Genomic DNA, 14,882 nt, shown 5'->3' on the forward strand with positions numbered 1-14,882 from the left:
CACAGATGATGGGACAGGCTTGACTTCTTTCTCTGACATTCAATGTCCTTGTGGCTCCTGAACTTTAGTCATTTCCCCTTTGAAATCAAATCAACTTACAGGACTGGTGACTCCAATAGAGCTAATGTAAGTGCTGTACATGGCATTATGTTGAAAGAATTTCAATAAGAATTTCTCAAATGAATACAAAGAATTCTCTGATGATTTTTTTAAAAGTACTCTTAGTAGGCATTGCATGCACAGCATGGGGCTCATCTCTCCACCTGAGCCCTCGCCATAGACACCCTTAGCCCTCTTTGCAGCAAACACAAGGCAAGAAAAGTTTAAAGATAACTAGGGGAAACATATATGATAAGGGGGAGGAAAGTCCCCAAAATAAAAGGAGAAAATCAAACAGTAAGTGGAGAAACACAGCAGAAAAGGTAGGAGAACCATCAGAAAGTGTGTGAATGAGAAAAGAGGGGAAACCTCAACAAGGACTGATCCTGACTGTGATTCGCTCTGGTTGGGTAAGATCTCTTCCTTCAGATACCTTCACTTTCTTTTTTAGAAATGAGAGTATGACTTCACATGCAGCGTGTACCACTTCCTGACAGCCATTTATGAATGAGGACATGCCTCACAGTACAGGAGACGTGGCTCTCAGAAATGGCATAAGGAAATCCACAGAAGTAGGGGGAGGGATAAAAATGGTAAGAAACCACTTTGCTTTGAAACTTGACTTTTCAAAATGAATGGAATAAGCTTGCATTTGGAAAGGGTCAGAAAGAAGGGGCAGCACCGGCAACGGAGGATGTGTGTTTGCAGGGAGGACCAAGGGAGGAATGCTTCTGCATGCACTCCCAATTGTTCAAGGCAAAGTTGTTTCAGGTGGTGATATTTCACCAAAATATGAGTTGATAAGAATAAACTGAAAATGTTCAGAAAGCACAAGCCATTCTGGGAAATGTTTAAAAATATGAATTGCCTATTTCACAAATGAGACATCAAAGCTGGCTGTCATGAAGACATAATATGTAAGGTCATGTGAGGTTCTTAAAACAGGGCTATCACAAACCATAAGATGTCATTTTTGTAAATAATATTAACAATACTGCCTCTTAATTCCAATCAATGCTCACAGTTTTTACTGTCCATGATGTATTCAAAATATGCTGTGCAGCTGACTTTCAAGCCTTAAATAATCGGGTTTATTTTGCAAATGAATAAATGAAGGGTGAGTTTAATTATTTTGTTCATATGAGCCTGGTCAGTTTCCTGAGGAATAAACAGCAGGAAATATAAACCAGATGCAGAAATCTTGATTCTGTAGAATCAGATACTGCAAAATTCTGGAGACCTGAGTGAAATTGAATTTAGAAATAGTGTGACAAAAATTTGGCTGGATGTTTGAAAGGATGATTAGAAACACGCTACTAGAAAACTAGGCAAAAGTAAATATTCCATTGAATAGCCAATTTATGGCAAATATTGCATCTTGTAAATTAATTAAAACACCAGAATTCCAGCTAATTTGCTTAAAACGACTGAATACACACCACTAACAAGGAATGATTCCAGTGCATTTTACTTATGTCTGCTATGCATGCCAAAAACAGATGTAGAATACGTTTGGCATTCATTTAAACAGATCCAGTTAAAGGCTTTTTGCCAGCAGAAATGCAGCCCAATTATTTTGTTGCTTATTCAAAATAACCTGATTACCTATCTGAATTACTTACATAAAGAACAAAAGCAGAGGATCGCTCATATCTACCTATACAGAATATATTTCCTTTCAAATCCAGCTTCAACTCACTATATGTTATCAGTGAGACTGCCTTGAAAATATACTAGTTCTAGATAAGAGAATATAGTCCATTTCCTACCATGTATCATAAGATCATATTCAGCATTTTAAGGAAATGCAAACCTAATTGTGACTATTAACATCTCTAGTTCTAAAAGTAAAGATAAGCTGTCAAAAACTACTAGGGGAGGAAGGACCCAGAAATAAGTTATTTTAATATCCCCTCTCAAACATGATCTTACAGATGATTGTTAACTACACACCCACCAGTCCTTTTAAGTAACACACACACACACACACACACCCATAGTTGATGATTCTGCTCTTCCCCCGTGGCACTAAGAACTCGCTTAGCAGACAACAGCATGAAATAGTCAAGCACTCAGCAAACATACAAGTCACACTTACTGATTTTTTCCTCATCTCTTGAGAAAGGAAAGCAGCAGAGCTGACCCATGGCACCTAATGCTGTCTTTCCTTCTCCGTGTTCTCTTCACTGTGTACACCCCAAACAGAAACTGCAGGTGATTCTAACAGGCTTCGAGCAGACTGCTTATTCCTCTCTGAGGGAGGGAGGGAAGAAGGGAGGGAGGGAAGGAGGGGGGGAGAGAGAGGGAGAGGGGGGGGGAAGGGGGGGGGGGGGAGAGGGAGGAGTGCGCAGGAGAGAGAAAAGAGAAGGGAACAAAAAAGCTCCACCTACCTCCTTGCCCTCCAGTTTCTTATGACTGCTTTAGGACTGACAGTCACTGAAAAAAGTAGCCGTATGCTCTACTAACTCTCCCATAACTGTAGGCTAAATCAATGCCATATACCTGCTGTGCAGATTTCTATATGTGCCTTTAAGGAACACATCAATAAAGGCTCACCCCCCTCCCCATCCCTGTCTACCCCGACACAAACATTGCAATTACATACGGAATGAAAATGCAAACTGCAACCGAAAAAAAAAGATCTTTCTGTACACTATTTTAAAAGGAAAAGCTTGCTTCTCTCCCTAGGAGACAGAAGAGTGGGCAGGGATCTCAATGTGTGCTGAAAAATGAGGGCACAACTCCTATGATGAAGTTCTGTTTATGGTTTAGAGTGCTTGCAAGTATTCAAAGAATGCCTTGGGGGAAGAAAAAAGACTAAAAAATCTGACCTGATATCTATACCACATGGTTTTATGCAAAAAAAAAATCATAATTTAACGTTCACTGTCTGAAATCCTCAGTACAATCCATCTATTCCAGTAGTGAGACACTCATCTGGAAATCACTGAACTAGAACATATCCCAGAGACTAGCTGATCCAACTCTCTCATTTTAGGAAAAATTTTAGCAAAAATGAAGCTCTGAAGAATGAAGTGATTTGCTATAAGTCACAGGGTTAGCTATAACTAGACACCAGATCTCCTGACTCCCAATTCTGTTGTTCTATTCCTACCCCACTTTCAATGCTGTTGACCTCATAGTCATAAAATAAGTATCTCAATTGCCTAGCTAAAACTCAAATTTATAGCCATGGCTACAAAAAGGAAAGAAAAAGACGTGGACATCATTTCGGATGAAATCCCTAGACGTTAAGTAAATTCAGAGACTAAACCAACCTCTGTTGAATTCATGTAACCAGCTTGTTTTTAACTAGATGATGCCTCTTTGGACTTAATGTTATCATCACTATGATATTAATAAGGAGTATTATTAAATGCTATTTCTCTACTTGGATAAGATAATTTTGAATAGAAAGCTCATAGAAGAGTCAAAGATTGTTCTCAATGTCAGACTTCTCAGTCTTTCCTCTCCTTCCCCTCCCCCAACATAAGCAAGAAATGATGAGGGCATGATGGCAATTTGTTCCTGTGGCACATAATGGCAAAATGTCCTTTTGAGTATTCATCAAGAAAAAGGGTGAAATGTGGTAGAAGAAAGCAACTTGGGAATTTCGCAAATTAAATGTTACACTTTAAAAAAAAAATCCCACTTGCAGTTGACAGTCACTAAAGCATTTTTTAAAGAAATAGGACATCATCTGTTTCAAAGTGACAGAGGAGTCCTATTTTTAAAATAAATATTGATATGTATTCAAAGGGAAGATGGGGAAGTGTTGTCATATAGTATTGGGATATGCATCAATCAGGTAATGCCATGCATTTTTTCCAGTCATAAGAAACTCTACCCTATTATGAGGAATTGGAATGACAAAAACGGGCTGTGTTCCATCAAGCAAAGATCTGTATCTGTTACAATCAGACAGATTAGGCTAGGAATTCAAATAAGTATTTTAAATCTTCTACATAGTTTCATAAATTCACTTTAAATTTTACTTCAATATTAGTGAATCAAATATAAATATCTTGACATGAATTCATGAAAGATGTGTGATTTCATTGGTATAAGGGAAACTTCTGGTCTGGGAACTCCCTTCACCAATTCTGGCAGTCACCAGTTCATAATGTAGTTTAAACAAATCCTAGAGAGTTTCCCTAGGCACTGAGAGGTCAAGTGGTTTTCCCGGGGTCATATAAGCAGTAAGTGGTAGAGATGAGATTGGAACCATGGATTTCCTGACTCCAAAGTCCAATACATAATCCTGTAGATCAGATGTGTCAAATTCAAAAGGAAACATTCTTGTGGGCTTCACAATGACTTAGAAAACTACAACCATTACCTATTTTGTATTATATTTTTAAACACTTCCCAATTATATTTTAATCCAGTTCAGGCCACACTCAGGAGTTTTGGTGGCCATGAGTCTGATACTTCTCTATACCCACTTGATGTAAAGTGACATAGTAGTTGAATTAGCTTGATTATACATGCGACAAGAACATTTAAATTTTGGGATGTCATTTTTAAAGCTAGATTTTCCAAATATAACATACTCATAGAGCATTAGAAAATTCAGTTGGAAGAGATCCATTTTAGCCTCTCAATTGTAAATGATAATTACAAATTGCTTGATTATTCCTTTCTTTCAAAATCAACAGCACACATCAGTGAAACATTTTACATTTACAAATTTAAAAACTCACAGAGCTATGATTTCATCAATGTGAATATAGATCATAACTCATCCAAGCCAACCCATTTAGTGCAATGATTCTTGTCCATGTCTTCCCAGAATTAAAGTAAAGGATGTTAGCAAAGGAAATGCATGATTGAAAAAAAAAAGTGGATCTTAGTTCTTTCAAGAGTAAGGGATAACTGATGTATTTGCCCATGTGCTCCATTGGTGTTTTCTTGATGTCAAGGGAAAAGCTCACATATACTGTAAGCATAAAATCAATCCTAGATCTAGAGATGAAAGATCATTTGAATTTAGCTAGTTCTGGAACTAACATTATAATTACCAAAACTGTGAGCTCTCTGAAGGCAGACACCATGTCTTATATATCTTTGTACCTTCCTCAGCATTTAGCACAGTGCTTTGTGCATGTAACAGACATTAGAAAGTATATATGGAATTGAATGGTAAAGAAAGCAATTTACTTAGATTCTTAAACAGGAATAAAGTCTGAACACTCACCACACTTTGGGTATAATCTGAATAGTCATTAAGAAAAGAAGCATATTAATAACTTGTTAATAGGTAAAAATTCATTCACACTGTACCCAGCATTATGTAGATTATTTTATGCATGAATAGAAATACATTTTTACAATAAATAATCTTGACTGAAGAAAATAAATAGTCAACATCTCTTTAATTTATACCATACACCTTTGTAGTGGGGAAAAATCTTCAGCACCTAATAATCTAGTTACTTATCTCTGAAATTTTAATAATAAATCATTTCTAATTTTAAAAATGCAAATACTCGAATTTCTATAAATGTATTCTTACTACAGCTTTGCCAGTAGTAATTTATTTTATTACATCTGTTCAATTCAACTGAACAAACATTTATTAAATACCCACTTTGCATAGAGAATTGTGTTACATTCTAGGGATTATAGAAAAGTCATGGTCTCTGCCCCCTTGAAGTTTAAGGTCTAGTAATTATAATTTAGGGTAATAATGTTCCTTATCCATTAGTCATCACCAGAACCTCTGGGGAAAAGGACCTAAGCTACTTGTATTATGTGCCTCTGTCCCTCATTCCTATCCCCATTTATCTCCATATAGGTGAAATCTGAGAAGAACAGACAACCCAAAGGGACAACAGTCAGCCAACCGCTGTATCTCTTTGTCATGTTGCCAGGATATGTGCACATATATATATACCCATATGTGTATGTATACACACATACACACATGTGTATATGTACATATACGTGTATAAAGAGAGTTCTTTATGTGTTGATTATACCTATAGAAAGAGAACATGAACTTTTTTGCTTTTAAATAATAGAAGCCAAAGTTACAACTTCCTACCACATGTGACTGTAAGGAAGTGGTGAGATGGGTATTGTATATAAAGGTCTGGTAGAGATTTAGAGGCAAGTAAGTGACACAGTATGTTGGGATGGGAATCAGGAAAGCCTGGATTCAAATCCTACCTCAATATTTATAGGTTGAACCTGAGCAAGTCACTTATCTCCTTGACTGAAGTTTCCTCATTTGTGAAATGGGGAGAATAACACCTACTTCGTAGGGTTATGAGGATCAAATGAGATAACTGAAGTGTTTTGTAAAACTTAAGGCACTATATCAACACTGGATGATGGCAACGAGGATGATGATGATGTAGGCTACAAAGTATACTGGAAAAAGCAACAGATTTGGAATCTGAGGAAGGAGCTCCAATTCTGTCACTGTCAATTACTATCCACATGCCTGCACAACTCATTTGTTCTCAGTTTTCTCATCTATAAAACAAGGGAGCTAGACTAGAAAGATAATCTTCAAGGTTCCTTCCATCTCTTAATCTAAAAATAATGTAAAGAGATGAGACCACCAAGCAAAGATGCAGAGATAGAGAAGAGTGCTAATGGGTCTTTGGAGACCCTCAATATCAGGGAAATAAGAAATAGAGACTAAGAAGGATCAGTCAAATAGGTAGAAAAAGAGCCACATGATGCCTTATATATAATAAAGTTTAATAAATGTTTTAAAATTGAACTAAACCAAGAGAAAGTTAAGTCCTCCTCGAGGTCAACGAAGGAGTATTGAGAGGGTTGGTCAAATACTGTAGAAAAATCAATTAAGACTGTACAGTCAGGGACACTGTTTTATTTATCTTGATGTCCCACATGTGGCAGATACTCAATAAATAACAACTGAATTGTACTGTTGATGCTAGATAAGTCACATAATCTGTCTGGGCTTCCATGTCCTCATCAGTGGTTACAAAGTTAAATGTAAAGGTCCTTTTCAGGTCTAGTTTTCTATGATTATTAATTAGTTATATTACTAAAATCATTTAAAAGTATTGATAATAATCAATAAGTATTTGTTAACCAACTATCATATGCTTAATATTGACTATTCTTCTGTGGAGGGCACAAAGATTGCAAGTCATAGTTGTTATCCTCAAGGAGTGAGTGAATTAACTAGAGCAAGGGTTTTAACCTGGGATCTTTGTATAGATTTCAGGTAGTTTATGAACCTGGAAAAGAAAAAAAATACATCTTTATTTTCACTAACGTCTAATTAAAATTTAATACTTCCTCCAAATACTGAAAAACATTCTGTTAAGAGGTCCATAGGCTTAACCACACTGCCAAGGGAGTCTATTACATATACATATGTTAAAACCCCCTGAATTTGAGAATAATACAAGATAGGGTTTAATTAAGTCCCAAATTCTGTGCTAAAAAAGGTCCCAGGAAGAAAACAAAAAAAAAACTCTTCCCTCCCTGGGACAGCTAGACGACACAGTGGATTGAGCTCTAGGCCTGAAATTGGGAAAACCTGAGTTTAAGATACTGGCTAGCTGTATAATCCTGGGCAAGTCACTTAACCTCTGTCTGTCTCAGTATCCTAAACTATAAAATAGGGATAACAATAGCCCCTACCTCCCAAGGTTGTGAGGAGCAGATGAGATATCTGTAAAGCACTTAGCGTGGTATCTGGCACACAGTAGGGGCTTAATAAATGCTAATTTCTTTCCTTCCCAAGTTTTCATATTACTATTAATCATAATATGTCCTAATTGGAGAGCCTTAAATAATGATAATATTGATGGGTGGAGTAGAAAGGGGAGACAGCATAGCATAGTGAACAGAGACATGGCCATAGAGAGCCAGGAAGAACTCCGTTGAGTCCTGTCTCTGATGTATAATGAAGGTGCAATCCTGAGAAAGGCATTTAATTTTTGGGTGCTCTAGGCAACTCTCTAAGACTGCCTGTATTACTGACAGGTGCCAACTTGCACTGGCAAAGTAGGTCTTTATCAAGCGCTCCCTTTATCAATAGGTTCAGACCACACCAATATTAAGGTGCCATGCAATGACAAATAAACTTCCTGATTCTTTCAACTGTCATCTCCTATGACACTTGAATCCATTCAAGACTAAAATAAAAATCACTCCCCACCTAACAACCATCATAAAAACCTGAATGATCCATTTTCTCTATAAAAATTTCTCTCCAAAATCTAGTTGCAGCATGATTCTTATAACTCTTTTCCTTATCTTCCATTGTGATTGGTATGGCTTCAAATTCAGCAAATTCATTCATTCGATTCAATAAACTTCTACAAAGCACCGATTATGTATAAGACACCATGATAGCACTATTCCTTATAGAATCCCTCACTTCCTTCATGACACAACTCAAGCACAATTTTCTACCTGTTTTCTTTCCTGATTCACCAACTATTAGAGCCCTCCCTAAATACCCTATAATTATTTTATGTTTATGTATTAAAATATGGTCTCCCATTCGTTGACTTCTATTGGTAAGGACTATTGTAACATAGGAGAAAGAGACAACAGAGAGACAGAGACAAATACAGAGAAACAGAGACAGACAGACAGACAGACACACACACACACACACAGAGTGAGAGCAAGAGCAGCAAGATGCAATGAAGAGTAAAGAATGTCTAAAAATCACAGCAAGAGTTAGGATGAATAGGTGCCTGGAAGGCTATAGCCTTTTATGCTATGGTTTTGAAAATTAGTTTTAAAAAGCACTGATGTTAGAGAGCAGCACCTTACAGACCAACTGTTTTATGACAGGTTTTTTTTTAGGTTGATTTATTTCAAGAGATTTGAATTGATCTAGAGGATAGTCAAATCTGTTTTACTACAGGGTCAGACGTTCTACTGTGTTCCAAGCCTTCTACACTGCAGGAGTCCTGTCCAATAGAAATCAACAAAGTACAAAGGCACAATTCTGCCCTTTAAGAGCTTCTACATGCTAAAGAATTTTCTAGCAAAATTCCTAAGGATGTGAATGTGATCTCTAATGGAACAACAAAGACTTTTTTGATAGCATACTAAGATAATAGAATTGTAGATCTCAAGTAGGAAGGAACCTTAGAAACCATCTAATCTAACCTCTTCATTGTACAGATCAGGAAATTGAGGTCCAGAGAGATTAATTGAACTTGACTAAGGTTACACAAGTAATAAACCTCAAAGGGAGGATATGAACCCAGGTCCTTTGACATCAGAGTCAATTTCTTTTTACTGTTCTAAAATGTTTTGATGGAACAGATAGCAAATAAATCACATTAGTTATTATTTTGTTAACTAGCCTGTTATTTCAAATGTTAACAGATTTCTGCATCTGTGTGAAAAAGTCTTAAGAAATAAATATAGTCACTGTGGCTTAAAGAGAACTCTCAAAGACCTCAGAGAGAATCCCAGTTCATGTATATGAAATAAGGTTATGCAGAGGGAACTGAGGGACTACAGGGGAATGAATTCCAATGCCTTATCCTATTCTAAGTATAAAAAGATTGTCTACTCCCAGCTACAGTCTCAGGAGCAAAACAACAGGTCCTAAGCCTAAGCATTAACTGTTTTCTCTGCAGCTTTTAATTGTCTATTTTAGGGTTATCCCTAACAGTCACAAGCACTTAGGGTTGCAGGTTTAGAAGTGGAAGAGAACTTGGTAGTCATGTATTCTAAACTCCTTCCCTGAGAAAGGAAGTGATCTGCACATGGTCACAATGGGAATGTGTCAGAACCAGGATGTGAACCCATGTACTCTGATTTCCAATCACTCTTTCCACATTTCCACAAAATTAAGCCATCATCCTTCAGAAGAAGCAAAGGAAATATGTCTTAAAAAAAAAAAAAAAACAGCTGGGACACAGAGACAAACTTGGTAAGGAAATGGCCAATGTAGACACTACAAAATTTAGGACCATCTCTTCTAACTCAGTTGATTTCCCATAGGCCATTGATATTCCATATTCTGGATACCTTCAATATAGCTCAATAACTGTTCCACTCAGAAGGCCCCCATCTCTCTTTTAGTGCTCAATCCCTTCCACAAATTTTTACTTATTTATGTACATGTATACTCTACCCTTCCAATAGAACGTAAGCTTCTTCGTTTTGTATAGTAGGCACTTGAAAAATATTTACTGGATGGAGTTGGAGGTAACGTCTACATTTTCTTCTCTCTAGAGTTTACCTTAGAGGTTTTTATTTTATATGCATAGTATTACACTTACCTATTCAGGACTTCATGTATCTATGATTTTCATCAGCATAGGTTCTCCCTCTATTAAAACAGATCATAATCCCTCTCCACTAACCTGAGTTCTGTGGTTTAATGTAATGCCAAGGAAAGGCAACTTCCCAAGGTTCAAAATACCAGCATAGGTGCTCTCCATTTTATTCAGTGACCAACCAAGAACAGAGAAGATCAAAACATGACATCATTCCAAATACAGCATTTACTAAACGTGATTAAATAATCTCCAAGTACTACCCCACCCCAGGACCTTCCAATCATTCAATCAATTACAAAGTCTCTGTTCTAAATACTTCTCCACCCCTAGGCTATACCTTAATTTAATCCACCACAAAGTCCCTCTTCTCAAATGGAGATTAGTTTCCAAACATAAGGTCAAAAGTTCCCCACCCCTGGATCACAATTGAATCTACCCCAGAGTTACATCAAGTTTAAACACAGCACTTAATACCCAAATGGAGGTCTTTTCTTCATCTTGACAGGAGGCAAGTTCTCAGCAATCTTAGTTCCTGGGGAGACAAGGCTTAGCAAGGCCATAAGATACATTGCCAGTCCCTTCATGAATTCATCCTCTGTCTGTAGAACAGTCCTAGAACCCCTGAACACATTAGCAAAGCCCTCTCCCAGGATTTCTGTAAACATACAACAAGAAAATCCTTCTTCAGGGCTTCTGAACCAACAGAAAGGCTCCCAGACCCCTGCAACAACAGCACTGTCCTTCACCAGTGGACAGTATTCACTCTCTGTCTGCAGGACAGTCTCAGGGCTTCTTAGTGAACAGCCAGGTTCCAGGACTTCTTCAACAAAAGGACTGTCTTTCACCAGTGGACAAATCTGGCAAAATAACATCAAAACAGACAGACAAAGTACCAGCAAAACAGCCATGTCTCCTCAGTCCTTGGCAGCTCAGGGGGCAGGTCTCAAAAGTCCAGGGCAATTCAAAGCGGCCACCAGCAATTCCCTTAGTCTCTCTCCCTCCACGAGGTGCTGCTTCCAAAAAAAAGTTCTTCTGCCTCTCTCTTGTCTCTCCAAATCTACGTCACCAGCTCCTCCCAGTTCAGGACTTTCTTTTCACATCAACAAGTCCATCCCATAGGTGGGATTAACAAGCTCTGGGTTTTAACACAATCAGTTTGAAAACCAAGCCAATACAGGGGAATCTTTAATTGCCATTACTATCACATGTGGCCAAACCAACTGTTACCAAACCAGCTGGCAGCTTCCTGAAGACGCGTCTCCATTAACTTGGTTAAACTGACCCTCAGATAAAAGATATTCAGTTTACTGCTGGTAAATATTCCAAGGTTTTACATCGTGGCAGTTCCTGATTTTCTTTATAGTAAATAAGAACATGCAGGGTGGCTAGGTGGTATGGTGAATACAGCCCTGCCCAGGAGTCAGGAGGACCTGAGTTTAAATTTGGCCTCACACACTTAACACTTACTAGCCATGTGGCCTTGGGCAAGTCACTTAACACCAATTACCCTGACTTCCCCCCTCCAAAAAGTAAATAAGAACATGGGGTCACCTCTCCCCACCAACACACACACACACACACACCCATGATGAAGCAGTTGAGCTTAAATTTAGTTTATATTATTAGTTATTAATATTATTAATAATTATTAGTTATTAATAATGTTAAGGATATTTTCTGTAATAGTACCTATTGTGATAAGAGCAAGAAAGTGTAGCTAGTACAATGGAAACTCATAATTGGGCACACCAGAACTGCATGAAATTATAACAAAATCAAGAATGTCCTCAGAATACACTCAAAGTCTTTTACACATTCATTGTAGGCCATTTACCTTAATAACACTTGGTGGGAATATACTATGCAGATGTATATTCAGTCCATTTTCTGTTCATACACTAACACAGATATTCCTGACATTTCTTTAATGCTAACATCCAATTCTCAGTCAATTAAAACTGGAGGGCCAGCTTAAAGTATTTGGAAATTAATTTCTACATTAAAATGAATAAGCAACTACACACACACACACACACACACACACACACACACTTTTCCAATATGTGTATGGATCTGTGCCCTCAATAGAGTAAGTACTTCTTTTATTAATATATAGTTTATCCATAATCTCTTAATCTGTGTGCTATAAGTGAAACCAGAAGATACTATATAAAAAGTCCCAATCAATGAAGGTTGGCTTCTTTACCATGCAGTCAAATGGAGGAAGGTGGTTCTTCTCAGTGAGGAAGAAAGAAAAAGTTGCCAAGATTAGCTTTGTTGTATGTGAAAAGGCAACAAGAAGCATGACTTCACAGCATACTTTGTCATCTCACCATGCACTGCTCATGACCAAAGTGGAGACTACAAGGAAGATATTTACGCCTTTTTCATTCACATATATTTCATCAAATTGAGAAGCAAATGAACTCTATGAAAATTTTAAGCCAATCTGGGGGCAGTGTGGTATAATGGCACCAGAGAACCAAAGTATGAATCCTGGCTCCACCACTTGTTTTTTGTGTGAGCATGGGCAAATCTTTCATCACTTTGGCTCCCAGTTTCTTCATCCCTAAAATGAAGGGGTTAAATTAGATGACACTAAAGGTCTTTTTGGCTCCAAACCTAAACTACTGTGAATTTACAACCTGAATTATACCTTCTATGAATTTGTACTCAATGACTTAAATGTACAGGTTGGTAGCAGGGAAGAGAGCAAAAGATATATTGGGAAAATATGATGAGAATAAGAAACGGATGAGACCAAAAGCTCCTGAGTACAGTATTTTCACAATAGAGGAGGGGTTCTATTTGCTTATACTTATCAGGGGGACTGCAAGGTAACCTAAAGTCCTGTGAAAAAAATGCTTCTTTTTCTCAGTAAGACATATGATGAAACCAATAACTAGCAGTATCTTTTCAGTATCATCTCTTTACCCACAAGTTTGGTTTTTCTTTTTTTTTTCCTTTCCTTTCCTTTCTTTCTTTTTTTTATTTTTTTGCATTTTGGAGGTGGAAGGCGGGGCAATTGGGGTTAAGTGACTTGCCAAGGTCACATGGCTAGTAAGTGTTAAATGTCTGAGGCTGGATTTGAACTCGGGTCCTCCTGACTCCAGGGCCCGTGGTCTATTCACTGCGCCACCTAGCTGCCCCTAGTTTGGTTTTTCTTTAAACACCTACATGTTCTTTTTTTTTTTTATTTCATCAGCTCCCAAGGGTTCAATGATCTCAATGTAGATGACTCCAAAATGTATGTTTCCAATCCTAAGTGATCATCTGAATATCAGTCTTTTATCACCAACTACCTGTAGGACTTTACCACCTAGAAATCCCATGGATATCTCAAATTCAATGTGCCTAAAATGGAACCCCACACTATTTTCCTATAAATGTTTTCCTCCTCCAAACTCCCCAATTTCTGAAGGTGCCTTCCTTTCTCCAGTAACCAAGATTTATAATCTTTAAATAAATCATCCTTCACATTTTCCTTTCCTTTATTCTCCCACATCCTATCAGTTTGCAAGCCTTCTAGATCCTATTCTTTCTTCTCACCATCTTTCGCATGTCTCCTTCTACATACTCACACAACTGTGACCCTATTTCATTACCTCTTCCATGGACTCTTGCAATAGTGTTTTAATTGGTTACCCAGCTTCCAGTCTCTACCCTCAACACTTCATCTGCCACATAGTTGCCAAACTGATACTACCAAAATGCAGACCTGAGGTGTGTCATTTCTCTACAGAAAAATTTTCCCTCTTACCTCTAAGATAAAATGCAAATTCCTTAGCATTGCTTTTGATGCCCTACACAATCTGACTCCCACCTACTCTTCTAGTCATATTTTTCTATGATTCATATCACATTTGAATCAAACTGGCTTGCTAGCTGTTTAAGCCCCCTACATGACATTCCATATGTTATCTGAATTCTTTTGCACAGCTTCCCTCCTCACTGTGCACCCCCAGCCCAAGAATGAACTCTTTCTTTACCTTTACCTCCTTGAATAGACAGCTAGGTGGTGCAGTAAACGCTAGATGCAAGGCCTAGAATCAGGAAGACTCAGCTTCCTGAGTTCAAATCTGGCCTCAGACACTTAACAGCGGTGTGACGCTGGGAAAGTCACTTAACCCTGTTTACCTTGCTTTCCTCATCTGTAAAATAATCTGGAGAAGGAAATAGCAAACCACGCCAGTATCTTTGCTAAAAATTAATAAATGGAAGTCACCAAGAGCTGGCCACGACCAAAAAAACTCAACAACAACAAAACCTCTTTGAAAGTCCCACTTTCTTGAAATTATAGTCCAGGTGACATTTCCTACACAGAGTTTATCATCCCTCCAAATGTTAGTGCTCTCTCCCTCTTAGTGTTATTCTGTGTAATTTTGTTATTTCTTGTGTATGTGTATAATGTATTCCTTCAGTTGAATACACTACTTGAAGGAAAGAACTATTTTGGCTTTGTAGAGCACAATGCTTTACACATAGTAGGTATTTAATAAGCATTAATTGAATTGAATTGCTTGTTGAACTCTACCACCT

At 37.6% G+C, this 14,882-nt stretch overlaps 1 protein-coding gene across 3 annotated transcripts in view; it reads right to left on the reverse strand.

Moving 5' to 3' along the window:
* Positions 1-14,882, reverse strand: part of AKAP7 (A-kinase anchoring protein 7) — a 171,881-nt gene that overhangs the window by 25,370 nt on the left and 131,629 nt on the right. The gene's annotated exons all lie outside the window — the stretch shown is intronic.

This window comes from Petaurus breviceps, unplaced genomic scaffold (assembly GCF_028583685.1).
Source record: "Petaurus breviceps papuanus isolate PSGF00001 unplaced genomic scaffold, PetGlider_PUasm1.0 90977, whole genome shotgun sequence".
NCBI classification, from domain to species: domain Eukaryota; kingdom Metazoa; phylum Chordata; class Mammalia; order Diprotodontia; family Petauridae; genus Petaurus; species Petaurus breviceps.